The sequence below is a fragment of the Lactuca virosa genome, chromosome 9, assembly GCF_052849685.1.
Source record: "Lactuca virosa cultivar CGN04683 chromosome 9, Lactuca_virosa_CGN04683_v6, whole genome shotgun sequence".
Classification (NCBI taxonomy): Eukaryota; Viridiplantae; Streptophyta; class Magnoliopsida; order Asterales; family Asteraceae; genus Lactuca; species Lactuca virosa.
This window is the reverse complement of record NC_136434.1, coordinates 41,109,392-41,124,369: the sequence shown is the minus strand read 5'-3', so window position 1 is coordinate 41,124,369 and position 14,978 is coordinate 41,109,392. Positions and strand designations below refer to the sequence as shown.

General features: G+C 32.5%; 1 long non-coding RNA gene across 2 annotated transcripts; it reads right to left on the bottom strand.

The window, feature by feature from the left end:
- Positions 1 to 10,881: 10,881 nt before the first annotated feature.
- LOC145138568 (uncharacterized) lies at positions 10,882 to 13,550 on the bottom strand. 2 transcript variants are annotated; one of them, XR_013721607.1, is made up of 6 exons: positions 13,038 to 13,550; positions 12,822 to 12,960; positions 12,468 to 12,542; positions 12,229 to 12,362; positions 12,036 to 12,122; positions 10,882 to 11,152 (listed from the first exon to the last, which is right to left on the bottom strand). It is a non-coding gene; the product is annotated as an uncharacterized LOC145138568 (long non-coding RNA). The 2 variants fall into 2 exon arrangements; XR_013721605.1 differs by lacking the exon at positions 10,882 to 11,152 and having other exon boundaries at positions 11,342 to 12,122.
- Between the last annotated feature and the right edge of the window lie 1,428 nt (positions 13,551 to 14,978).

Genomic DNA, 14,978 nt, shown 5'->3' with positions numbered 1-14,978 from the left:
CGCCATTAGTCATGGTTAGGGCTGTAAACGAACCAAACGAACACGAACAAGGTCTTGTTCATGTTCGTTCGTTTAAGTTAGCCGAACAACAAACAAACACGAACGGATAAACGAACGAGATTTTCTTGTTCATGTTCGTTCGTTTAACAAATTACTTTGTTCATGTTCGTTCGTTTATGTTCGTGAACATGCTAAACGAACATAAACGAACAAACATAAACGAACAAACATAAACGAACAAAGATAAAAAAAACACAATTGAACATAAACGAACATATAATATGGCAATATAATAAAAAAATTGAATATAAATGAATATAAATAAACTTAAACGAACGAACATAAACGAACGTAAACGAACATCATAAACGAACGTTCACGAACATAAATGAACGAACGAGACCATTGTTCATGTTCGTTCATTTAACTAAACGAACGATAATTTTTGTTCATGTTCGTTCATTTATTAAATAAACGAACATAAACAAACTTCCCGCCGAACAGTTCGCCGAACGTTCAGTTCGTTTACAGCCCTAGTCATGGTACCAGAAGATGATGAAACAAAGAAGCAAAGAAGAGGATCAAGGATAAGAAGAATGAGAGGAGGAGGCAAAATTAGGGTTAGGAGCGTGACAACTATGATAACATATTATTTTGGGTATTTTCCCATAATGTTGAAATTCATTAATCACACAATATATACATAGTAAAAATTACACTAAGCTAGACAAATACATACATACATCAACTACAATACAAGAGGCATGTATCCACTATACACTAATATTTAATATGATATTTTATATTTATATTTTATAACATTTCTTAAATAAATGATAATTTTGCTATTTGTTAGTTTTAATTAGGAGAGTAATATAGTCATTTATTCAGACTCAATATTCAATCCAAAAAAAGAAACAATATTTATATCAACAACATTTTATTAATTCAAATATCATTATCAATTCAACACATTTACAAATTGAGCATTTAATGAAAAAAAAAAGAACCCTCAGGTTGTAAGTTATTGTATTCTTTTTTCACATTATTTTTTTTTATACTTCATTAAATTTGAGAAATCCAATCTTAATCTACCATCATCACAGCACATAGTATAAAGTGTAAAATACAAACGTTCATGGTCACTATGTTTCTTGTTTATGTTAGATGAGAGTACATGTGGCTAGAATTTCAGATATCTAATTTGATATCCTTTGTATCCAAAATTTTGAAATACAGACTTGTTCGATATCAAAATTCACAATTCAAAATTTCAGATATCTAGTTTTCAACATATGAAAATTACAGCATTTTTTCATTAGAATTTGGAGTAAATCGCACTTTAAACCAAAAAAAAATTATACTAACAATTTATCTGTCTAACATTGTAAAGAGTGTTAAATTGAGTCAAATTTTATTTCACAAAAATGACATTATTCATCCGCTCTTGGTTGAGCATTATGAAACTTATGTTGGTCCGTTCTTGATTCTGGTAGTCCACTTTTTTCTTCCTTTTATTGAATTATATCTGAATCTGATAATTATATGAAAAGATGTAAAAGTTACATTTGAACTTGTGATTATGGATCTATTAAAATCAATAATTACCGATAATATTTATTTATTAAGAGTAAGTGACACTGGACATAATAATTGTAGGTTGGCCACCATAATATGTGCATTGGGTCAAAAGTGAGGGGCTTTAATTTGGGTAAAAGATCTATTTATTTCTTTTTTGTAATTTATAGATGATAATTTAATGTAAAACGGAATTCAAAATATAAATACTTCGAATAAGTTATAAATCATTTAAAAGCTTTGTCAGCAAGCTTTTGATTTTGAGGGTGAAGTGACCAGATACACCCCCCTTCAAATAAATATTCTTTGATGCAACTTTATTTTTTCAAAGTTAAAACATGAATATCTTATTATTAAAATTATATTTATTTTGTAAAAGAAATATAATGTCTAGCATGTTTTATATAATTTAACGACAAAACTATGTTGAGTCAGTTGAGACCTTATTGATATCTTATTATTAAAATTATATTTATTTTGTAAAAGAAATATCACGCCTTGTCCGTTTTATAGAATTATATTATATAGTGGCTTATGAACAGTGTTTTTTGAGCTGCCTTCACTTTGGAGCTGGTCACAATTAGTTTATGTTTTGGTATTTGTGTAGAAAAAAAATTACAAAAATTTTCTCTGTAATTCAGAAAAGTTTCATGAGCATATTTTTTTCAAGGAAACGGTCCATATATTTAAAAAAAATATAAAAATGGTCTCTACCTAATACAAAATTTGTAGAGTACGTCTTTCGCAAAGCGGGGGTAATATCACACTAGTTTAACAACAAAACTATTGTAAGAACCTACTATTGAAGTTATACTGACGAGATATCTCCTGGTTTATCATCTCTATGTATTTAGGAGTTGTTTATCTTTGTATTATTTTTTTTTAGAGCTAAAAAATGTTGGAAATTGTATTCAATGTCATTAACTGTTTTGTTAATATTTTTAATAATAGCAGTGTCCTTTTGGACTGATCTCATGACCCAAATAAAATTAAGGAACTGAAGATAAATAAGTTATTAATTTATTAAGGATTTAATAAATTAATTGGAAATTATTTTGGATTTAATTAAATAGTTTTAGTTAATTAAAGAGCTTAAATATTAATTAATTCAAGAGATTAATTTGGAATATTCCAAAAGCTCTTAGATCATAGGGGTGGACGGTTTTGGCTAGTTGTATAATAGGGATAAGGCAAGTTTGAATCAAATTAGGTTAACCTTAAGAGTTTGAATCCTTCTAGGATTCTATCTGCATCTTATAAATAAACTACTAGGGGTATACCTTGGAGTTGTTGAATTCCTTCATAATTTCGTCCAACCTCTCTCTCTTTATCTCTCTCTCTTTCTATCTCTCTCTCACACATACACACACACACACACACACACACACTCTCTCTCTCTCTCTCCATATACGAAATTTCTAACCTTTCTCCTAGGGTTAGAGAATTTCGATTAAACCCTAGCCTAGGGTTTGTTCCTTTTTCTTTTAGTTTTTGTGGGCCTGACTGCGTTAGAGGGATTCTACTTTGGATCCTTCATCTATTGCAAGCACTGGCACGTACACGATTCCAATCGAGCAATCAATATGTTAATATGTTTCTTTATAATTGATTTTTTAAAGTTCGTTGCTATAACTAGTAAAACCTAGATCTAGGGTGCATGTACACTTAGGTATATCATTTGATTGTTTCTGCTACGTTTAGATAGTGTATTGATGCTAATAAAACCCAATAAATTTTTTATATAAATACAATCTTTTTTAGAGGCACGATAGCATACAAAAACACAGCTCCTTTGTATTATTTCTTGGTATCAAAGCCTAATCCCGATCAAGAAAAAAGTTCTAAATTTACAGAACCCTAACATGTCAGATGGTTTATACTTGTCTTTTTCTAAGCTAATGATCATGGATCCAACATCCCCATTCTATCTTCATCTATCCGACCATCCAAGTGTATCCATATGCTCGATGATCTTAAAATGTGACAATTATCAAGAATATACCACGACTATGAAAAACGTCTACCGAGCTAAGTGTCTGATGGAATTTCTTGATGGTCGTGTTACCATAGACGATGACGAATTAAGTGAGATTGAGGATTGGTGGAGTTTTAATATAATGTTCACTGGATAGATTGTACAGTCAATCAACCTCGGCTTACACTCATCAATCACATTTTCTGAAACAGTTTTGTGAACTTCAGACTGATTTCTTTAACCATTCTTGATCAATAATAGATCAATAATATTGCAAATATGATATGATATCTCTTATTGTCATCAAAGTGGTCAATCAGTCGCGACTTACTATGGAACCCTAAAGAAACCCTAGGATTAACTTGCTACATGTGTCCCACCAAAAGCTTGCACTTGTGGCAAGTTCTCTTGCGATCTAACAAGTCTTATTATTATTAATAAAGGATACGAAGAAGAATGGCTATTTCTCTTGGATCTCGAAGACAATACTTTTGGGATGTTGCGTTCTAATGTTATGGTCAAAGAACCAAATTCGTCCCTTATTAGCATTTATGCTCTTTCCATTTCGGAAGAACGTTACGGGGCACTTATTAGACATCATGAAATCAACCAAATCGATGTTATGGATTTTATTAAGCAATCTGGTGGACACCTGACATGCCAACCACAAACGTCTACTCGTCTAAAATTCACCCATTGTGGACACCTAGGTCATGATGTCACGAGGTGCTACAAATTTCATGGGTAACTTGAGGGGTGGGTCCCATGGGCATGTGATTGCAATTCTAGCACCCCATAAGTAATCGTGTGTACAAATCTTTTGGTGTTGCCAACATTGCCTAACTTTCTTCTACAAATTCTTTAATATCCTAAAATTGATCAAGACAAGGTTGCATTTGGAAACACTCTTACCTTTGATCAATGGATCTTGATTTTACAAATGTTCCACACCCTTGCAACACAATTGGACGCCAACAAAATATTTTGATAAGAACTTAACTTAGGTTTTTGACACATGGGTATCCTATCGTATGACTGGAAACTGCAATCTTTTATGTGATCCGGTTCCTATATCACATGTATCCATCAAACTACTTGACAATCGGTTTGTTACAATTCATTAGGAAGGCTCTTTGTTATTTTTTTCCATTTTATTAGAAGTTAATTAATTAAAGGGACTTGTTGTTAATTAATTAAAAGAGTTTAACATATATAGTCTAGGGGTAAATTCAGCAATAAGGCAGTTGTTTTGGCACTAACAAATAGGAGCCTATAAATAGGGAGTTCGGATCAAGCCCTAATGCTCTTCCCTTGCCTTGAATTTCTGGCCCCTATTTGCCCTTTCCTCAAAACCAATGGCTAAAAACCCTCACAGGGTTTGTGGTTTGTGATTTTTGCATCCCCCCTTCTAGGGTTTTTCATATTGTTCAAGTGGTGTTATTAGGTGTGATTCCATTAGAGGGATTCTACTTTGGATCCTTTGGATCTAAGCAAGATGGCAGAAACGAGATCACAAGAAAGGAGATCTCTAGTTTATAAAGAGGTATGTTTTATTATTTGTGTTGTAGTTGCAATAATAGAATGAAATGTAGGATCCTTATAAGTTGCATGGACATATAATAGAAAATTGTTATATGCTTCCGCTACTTATTATTATGTGTTAGTATGTATAAAACCTTTCAGCATGACCCATCACCTGATGTTTGTGACTGATTATTTCTCACCTTAGGTAGATCTCTTATTTATTGAAAGACAAAAAAGTAACCATTTGTCTCTCGTTCATCCGATGAAGTCGAATATCATTCCATGGCTACCACATGTGAAATCATTTGGCTCAAATCCTTACTTCAATCTTTTGGTATTTCTCATGATGCCCTGGTTCATCTTCTTTGTGATAACAAGTATGTTGTACACATTTATGCCAAACTTGTATTCCTTGAACGCACAACGCACATCAAAGTTGACTATCATTTCATCCATGATATGGTTCATAGTGGAAAAGTTGTCACTACTCGTGTTTTATCAACTCAACATTCGATCAACATATTCACCTAGTGAAACGACACACACACACACACCAAACTCATGCAAGCTGCAAGAAACATACCACTAAGAAACACGAAAAGACCCATTCCAAAAGAAAACCCAAACCCATAATTAACCAATACCGCGAGGCGTGATATGCCACATACTTTTAGAGCACACCAAAATACGAGAGGAACACCAAACATTCCAATTTAAACAACTAAGGTTTGCACGATGTTTAAACCATTTATACGAAGTGAGTTGCATCTCATCAACCATCTTTATCGGGGAGCTTCTCAATTTTTTGAAAATAAGAGCATTATGGGTTTCCAAATAGACCATATCGTTTCATAAATAAGCCCTAACTTCTTCTTGTTCTTGGATTCTTTCTAAGCCCATTACAATTTAATATAAGTAGGAGGTCATCAGAACTTATCAAAGTTGAAGTTAAAATACTTGACCACATGTATAACCATCTCCAGATATCAATAGAGAACCTACATTTTAAAAATAAATGGTCCATGTTTTCATCATTACTCTCGCAAAAAGGATAGGAGACGGAGGTTAATGCTACCCCTCTAATAGCAAGATTCGTGTAGACATGGATCATGTTTAAAAGAGTATGCCACACCAGAACATTGGTTTTAATCGGGACCCAACTGACCCACTTAAATGTCAATTAGATGTTTGATGTGTTTAGTTTAGTCTATAAAATAAAGAAGTCCTCATCAATATAGCCAAAAACTTGATGTGTGGTTTTTATAAATAAGTTAATATCAGTTTTTTAAATTTATAAAATCCTAATTTATCACAGCTATGTAACACTCGTTTTCCAGAATGGATCTGTTGAAGACTTAATGGGGGTCAAAGATAAGATTTTTGGGGAAAACCTTAGACACGACATGGTGTGTTGATGTCACACCCTTGAACGGCGGCAGAAACACCATGTTGTGCGACGTAGTCATGGATCACAGTTATTGTACATACATTAAACAGTAGAAAAAGTGAACTTCTATTATTTATGAGAAGATTACATTATTGTTGTCTACCAATACATTATCTATGACATCCCCAAATTTATGGTTTTTAAAAAAAATTTATTTATGCTTATTTTAAAACAAAGTATTTTTTTGTTGCGAAATTGGTCCAATAAATATCCTTGACATGATATAATATCAAATCAAGGCATTTCGGATGAAATGCTTTTCATTGATTTATACAAGTTTGGGATGTCATAACTGATACAAAACATAAGCATAAACGGAGACTTACAATGAAACCAATTATAGAGAGGCACAAAATCTAGAAGCTTTTTTTTCAAACTATAGAATGAACTCCTGATTTTGTTCAAACAAAGAACAAACAGAAATTCTAAGGATGGAATTTAAGGCATTGAAACAAAAGAAACAAGATGAATTACCTTAAACCAAGAAACTGAAATAAACCTAAAATGACAAAATCAAACCCACCTTTATCGTGAAGGGCGGATGTCAATCGTTGAAGATGGCAGATTATGGTACCGTAGGATGCCAATTGTTGATGTAGGAGGAGGGAGATAATGAATCACCAACCCGATCAAATAAATTGGACGAAGAATTGCGATGCGAAAAAGAGAATCGATAGATGAATTTACATGGTATCTGTGTTTCTTGGTGGATTAAGGGGCATCCAAAATGAAACGGCGGGGATCCATTCTAAAGGAACATGGTGTCTTTAAGAAAGGATACAATACCCATGGATCTACATCAAACCCGACCAATTGCACTCCTTCAAGATCTGTGGCGTCGTTCACAAGTAGGATACGTGCATCGATAGCCACCGACAACATATAATTGTTGGTTGGAACACAATTCCAAAACCAAGGGTGGCCTACGGTTTTCTTTGTTTCCAGGTGATTGGCATTTTTTAAATTTATTTGTATTAGTTTTCTTAGAGGCACTCAAAAAATAGAATAAATACAAAATATGATTAAATAATCGATTTGATAATCAAATTCAAGGTTTTTTCTTAGACTTTGTTCATTGCTTTCTACCTATAGCTTTATGTTGTTCTCTTTTTCTTTTTCTGAATTCAGAGTTGTATAATGGGCTATATATTTCATCGATTTTATGCCATAATTGATTGATTTTGGACTTAATCTTTGTTAATGATCAAGTTAATTGTAGAAAAACAACACCTTCTTTCATTTATATTTTTATTCTTTTGATTTTTAATTTTTTAATTTTTGATTCTTTTGATTTTCGATTCTCCTTTATGTTGATTTCTGATTATTCCCCTAAATGTTGGTAATGGTTTTAAGTTATTTGGCATCGTAATTGTTGATGTTGTTGTGATGTCTACAACAGATGGAAATTCATGATTTTGTGTGAATGACTATATGTCCATATATATTCTTCAAAAAGGTTTTCATTGGGTCCAATCTTGAAAAATTTGCCCTTGCAAGAATCACTAGAAGAAAGGGCTCTAGAAAAATGTAATATGAACATGACTAAAAGCTAAGAATCAATTTTTAAGAATGGTTAGATTTTTAGTAGATTCTTCAAAAAAATTTATGTAATGCTTTCAAGTTTTCAGAAATATTCATAGATCACATTGTATTTTGTCAAGAATGTAGCTTCGTTTTTTGTAATTCTGTGAGGAATGAAGTTTATTAGTATAATATTGGTTTTAGCTTTTACTATATTATTATTATTATTTTGTTTGTAGATTATGTATTTAAAGTTAATAATTTTTTAGGAATTCCATATTCCAAAAACAACACTCATTCTGTCAAGAATATGTATTCTTTCAAAAACGTTTCTCATAGAATGTTTGAGCTTTTGCAGATAATAAATAAATACAAATCGAGATTTAAATATTTTGTTGTCTAAAATAGGATACACAAAATGTCCATATTACGTCTCATATGGATTTTGAAATTTGAATTCTTAAAATAATAATAATAATAATAAATACAATCGTATTCTTTCAAGAATGATTTTTTTACTGATTCAGTGGTCAGGATTGAGTTACACGTTTACAGAATAGAGGTCGTTTGTATTTGATCATAGCCCTATATATATATATATATATATATATATATATATATATATATATATATAATCGTTAGAGCTGAAGTTTGCTAGTGTTACATGGGATAATTTGATGAGAATTCTATGATTTAGCTGAACCAATATGTTATAACATATTTGTGGCTTCCCAGTTCTAGTGAAATCATGAGAAAAAAACACGAACTTGTGTAGTTTGAGGGACATAATATGTTTTGCATCGTGTACTGAAATGTATCCAAAAAAATTTATGTAGTCATTGTACTCTAGACTAATACCTTTAACCAATAAGGGTTGAGGTTAAGTTCCCTTGTTTAAGTATACGTTTTTCTTTTAGGTTTCAATTTTGCAAAAAAAAAAAAAAAAAAACAAAACAAAACAAAACAAAAAAAAAAAACAAAGAAGAGAAAAAAGTTGTCAAAGTTGTTGAAAGAATAAAGAGCTTGCAAAGTATGAATATTATGAGAATGAAGAAATAACTCAAAATTGCCAAAAGCCTAAGGCTTAGTGATTCAAGTTGTAATTTTTCTTTCTAAGTTATTTTATTGTATGTATGCTTGGGAATTAACAAAAATACATTGAGGTCAAGAAAATTTTATAAGAATGTATTTGGAGGGATGCAGAAATGAATGTTGTTCAAAATAAGTGAGGAACGTTTATGTGGAAAGTGAGTATACATGACTTGGGAAGTAATTAGGATTTTAGACACAAATATATGCATTGAGGTGAGACATAATTGGTGAGCTCATATTGGGTTATTCTGTGTGATATTGGTGAGCAAGGTTTGATGAATAGAAAAAGTGTGAAGTGTTTTTAAAGTTTAAAGTTTAAGTTTTTTGTTTCTTAATTTTATTTTAGTTTTTATTCTAAGTTCTTTTTTATGACATCTACGTCTTTCCATTTCAGTTATAATGTTTAATCTTTTTATTACTTGAGGGCAAGTAAGGTATAAGATTGGGGAGATTTGATAGATGTCATTTTTTGTATCTTTTAGAATATTTTTATTAGCATTTTGCATCATATTTTATGTTATTTCATGTGCATTAGATTAAATAATGTTTCAGCTCATGTTTATCATCAGAATTCTCGTGGTGGTCATGTTTTTATGTCGTTTTTAGATATTTTGAGTGGAGCTAGGATTTGGAAGCAACTTTGGATCCATATTTGGTGTAACGTCCCAAATATACTAAGTAAAAAAAATATTTTTAAATCAACCAAAAACACTAATCATTCATTCCAAAACCTATTAAAATATGATAATGAATAAATTAGTTATCAGAGTACAAATCGTATCATCAAATGTGAAACACTGGTGGATGCGATTCAATCACGTCGAGTTCTTCCCCTTGGAACCGGAAGTACCTGAAAAACATTTTAAACATAAACCACAAGCACAAAGCTTAGTGAGTTCGCCAAACTACCGCATACCATACATACATATCAACACAAGGCTATAACGAGTCTATTTCGCCCCTGGGTCTATTTCACCCCTGAGTCCCTTCTGACTCAATCGGTATTTTTCAATCGAACAGGTTAATTTCACCCCTGAATCTATCTTACCCGAGAGTCCCTTCCGACTCAATAGTTGTTTTTCAACCAAACGGGTCTATTTCACCCCCACATACATATAGCATTAATGCATACACGCATACATCAAGAGTCACAAAGACAACAAGCACATATAACACCTAGTATCCTAGAGTAATATGAGAAAACTCACCTCAGTCGATAACAGATAACTCTCATACCCGAGCTGTTGGTCCAAGAATCTCCTCACACTATATATATATATATATATATATATATATATATATATATATATATATATATATATATCGTTTACCCGCGCAAAGCGGCGGACGGCGAATAATTTGTTTTGTCAGTTAGTTTTTTTCAACGGACAGTGATTCGTTTTAATTCAATGATTCGGTTTTTTTTTTTACGAAAAGTGTATTCTTTAATGTATTGGTCTCTTTTATGTATGTTGGATAGGGTTTCAAAACCACATGTATTGGAAGTAGTTTACGACACATGGAGATGATGTTGTTATTTAGTCATTATTTATTCGTTATCACTCTCATTTTTACTATTACAACACAATATTTTGAAAAAATTACCAATTTATACCAATGTAATCCAAATTCAAAGCAATTTTCATCACTACACTTCAGTATACTTTTCGAAGTATAATGTCATAATAAGAAATTAAATTAAAAATACTATGCTCTAATTAGGTACTTTCAAAGTACATTGCTATTTTGTTGCATTTAACAATTATTGATAAAAAAAAAAAAAGAAGTATTGGCATACAATATGATCGGCTGGAATTCTTAATGAACACTTTGTAGCAAAACACTTGATATCGTCATTATCTAGGATCTCTTTTATAAGTTGTTCTGCGTAATTAACCTAAATGAAATTAAATTAATAAAAGTATAACATTAGGAAGTTCGCCTAAAAGAACTCATATTTCAAAAGTCCAACGCCTAGCAACATTCTCTTTTGTATTCGCTCCACTTCCGGTTACCTACAATAAAACCTTCCATATCAGTGTTTACAATTTTTAAAAAAATTCAAGCTACATTTTATTTAAAAATAAACTTATCGGTTGAGGAAAATGAAACATTTTAACAAATCTAGCTAAATTATCTAATACATTCAACATGTCTTGGAAGAAATTCAAAAGTAAGTATTTCAAAATAAATATAATGCCAAATAATAACAAAATGAACTTTGATTACAATAACATTAACACCATCTATTGAGTGATTAAAACGACTCAATCGATCACCATCAAGTGAATATGACCGACACTGGAGAACAATTACATATTGGTGATATGTTTCAACAACTTTCACGATAATCTACAAAAAAATACATTAAATCGAAAAAATAAGACATCTAGTTTTGAATTAGATTAATTAATTTTATACACATTTTTTAATAACGCAGAATACATAACTTTATGTATATTACAAGATAATAAACTTTTACCTTTGAGAGGAACTACGGAACACACACAAATAACTCCCTTTCTGTTATGATTTTTTTTAAAACCTTATAAAACAATCAAAATAATTGAGTCTAACCTATTAACAAGTTTTTCTTAGAAAATAGAAATATTACATAAAATAAATCGTAAGTAGCTCCTTCAACCAATCATTTTTTGTATCCTGTATAAAACATTAAGTTTTTATTAAAAAACTAATATAATAATAAAATCATTTCCCTCTCACCACTAACATAGCTCAACACTAAATATAGGAATACACTCCTTTCCCTCTCCAACACTAACATAGTCAGTCAAATAAATTTAACAACCTCTCAAATAAATTTATCACAAATTAAATAAGAAAATTGCAAAAGTAAACCAATTAACAAAAAAAAATCTCTTTCACGATTATAAAAACCTGTACACATCGGTCACGCCTTGGTGTCAGAGCTCAATCATTTATGCAAAATAGTTAATCGAGAATCCCCTGTTGTAAGGATCAAACCTACAACAACAAAACCACCATAAAGAAAACAATCACAAATATGACCAATCAAAAACTTCATGTCAACAAAACAACAGTATGGTAATATGAAAAAAAAATCACACACCTAGACACTTATAAGACTTGGAACGTGTGAAGTTTAAGGACTTTCTCTTGTGTTATCATTCCTCCTGCTTCACTATTTGTATCAATAGGTGGGGTTAGAAATGGATACTTCGAACATGGCATGTATATTCTTGCCTACATAATATCAACAATATAAAGACAATACCTTTTTGGAAAATGCAATTTCCACTAATGGGTACACATGAAAAGAGAATGTGTAAAGTGTAAAATGTAAAATACCTCCACAACAGAAAATAGAAAGTTTCACCGAAGTGCTTCATTGAGCCTCTTCATATGTTTCTTCAAATCTCGAGCCTTCAATAAAGCCAAGAGCACCATTAATGATGCTTAATTCTTCAAATAATAATATTTCAATCCAACAAAATAATGATATGAGTTTCTTTGCTACGTAAGTTATTATCGCAAAAGATATCAATAACATATTCATTTATAATCTAATTGGCAACTAATAATTCTTATCCAATAGGAACGACACTTTGTAAAAAAAATCAGAAGTAGAAGAGCAAAAGGCGGCTTGAGATGACAAAATCAAAATTAGAGGCTGTATTGATAATTGAAAATGAGAAAAACTACCAGGAACCAAGTTTGGCTTTGACAGAACCCCAAAATTTCCATAGACGTTTTCAAAAATTTGGAGCTTTCTTAAGTGGCAACCTCTGCACACCTCCTCTTCAGGCTCTTTATCTTCACATTAATCCAAATCGTTCTTGAGCTGATTGAAAAAAAAAACATATGTTAAACATTCTTTGAGGCACTTGATCGAACAGATAGAGTGCAAAATATATTTACCATGAGCCTTAATTACAAACCATTGTCAATTTACCCATTATAGAACCATAATGTAGGGGAAATGTTTTTGCAGGATCAACGTCTTCACAAATGGCATCAGTTGGACCAGAGAGATGGTTGGTGACAATGGTTGAAACAAGGAGGCAGAGCGGCTGTGATGGTGGGCACGCTATTCATGGTTGGGTTTTTTTTAAGATCATCACGACTGGGTCTAGGTTTAAGGTGGGATGGTCCGATGTAGGTGGTTGTGGATGGTTGTAGGCGGAAGGAAAAAAGGTGTAATGGCGTCTGATAGACGATGATAGCTGCTGCTTAATAGTGACGATATTGTGGTGACTACTTAATGGCCACGATGACGTCGGATATAGGAGCGGGCCGGCCAGAATCGATAGATATTTGCCGTGATCTCGGGATTCAACGTAGACTTCAATCAAGTTTAGATGAATTCGGTCAAAAGCACGTTTGACAAATAGATGGATTGAATACTTGACCGATTCAATTCGTAGCACGTAAGTAGAGATATTCAAGTTAGATCATATGCTATGGAATTGTAACTAATGCTCTAAATATAGTACCACTTAAAAAATATTATTATTTTAATGATGGTTGGTTGTAAGATTTCATAGTGAGATTTCTTTTATAATAATAATATTGAATCTGAGTACTATATTTTTTAAAATATTATTAAGTAGAGCATTACGTAATGCTCCAAAAGCACGTTAGATCGTATGTTATGGAATTATTTTTTTAAACATTTAGCGTCACGCGTACTCCTTCACTACACCATGCATGCTGAGTTTCCACATAAACGGGGCACGACCACGCTACGGCCTGCATACTCCAGGGTTACTCCATGCGTAACCCATTGTCGCCAAGATCACCTTTTAAGTCCTTAATACCTAAATACTAAACGTACAACTCACAAATCTTAATCTAGTGAAGGTATTAACTGATAAAGTGATCAACTATAAACTTTTTCATGGCTTAATAGAGCATAAAATCAAGCCCTAGATCCAAATCACCCTTTAATGACTTCAAACCCTTGCATGGGTGAATGATAGCCACAAAGACATCATTTTTATGACATATGATCCTCAAAAACAACATAAAATGGAAACCTTAAGCTCTGGAGTGGCTTTTACTCACAAGAACCAAAACCATGGGACTAAAAGCATGCAAAACTCAAATCTATCCTAGATCCAAGCCATAAAACCATAAAGGTGGGAACTCTATACCTCCAGAAGTTTGCAAAAGAGATGAAAGCTCTGGATCTTCAAGATTTAGCTACACCAATCCTCAAAGAAAGATTTCTACTTCTTCACTATGCACCAAGAACACACAAAAGAGGCTCACAAAAGCTATCCAAGGATTAGGGTTTCGAAATACTGTTTGGCAGAGTGGAGGCTGAGCATGAAGAGGCCTCAAGGGACTTAAGGTCCTTTAAATAGGGGCTCAACCCTAAAATTTAGGGTTGTGGGATTAGCATGAGTACGCCCTACGTACATCATGTACGCCCAATGTACTGCATGAAGTCCCCACATCCCTTTTAATGATTTACGCCCTGTGTACACCTCATGTACGCCCAGCGTAACGACCAAAATTACAAATATTTTATACTTTAAGCCATAAATGAAAATACCTGGGAACACTGGTGTTACAACTCTCCCCCACTTGAATCAGACTTTTTCCTCGAAGTCTGCTGCTGCAAACAACTCTAGGTAATGCTCCATCATCTTTTCCTCAGGCTCCCATGTCCACTATGAGCCCTTCCGATTTTCCAATGCACCTTCACCAAACTCACCACCTTGTTTCGCAGAGTCTTCGTCTTCCTATCGAGAATCGCAACCGGTCTCTCTATATAGTTCATGCGCTCGTCCACCTAAATATCCTCCAATGGCACCACTGCGGAATCATCAACCAAACACTTCTGCAGCTGAGAGA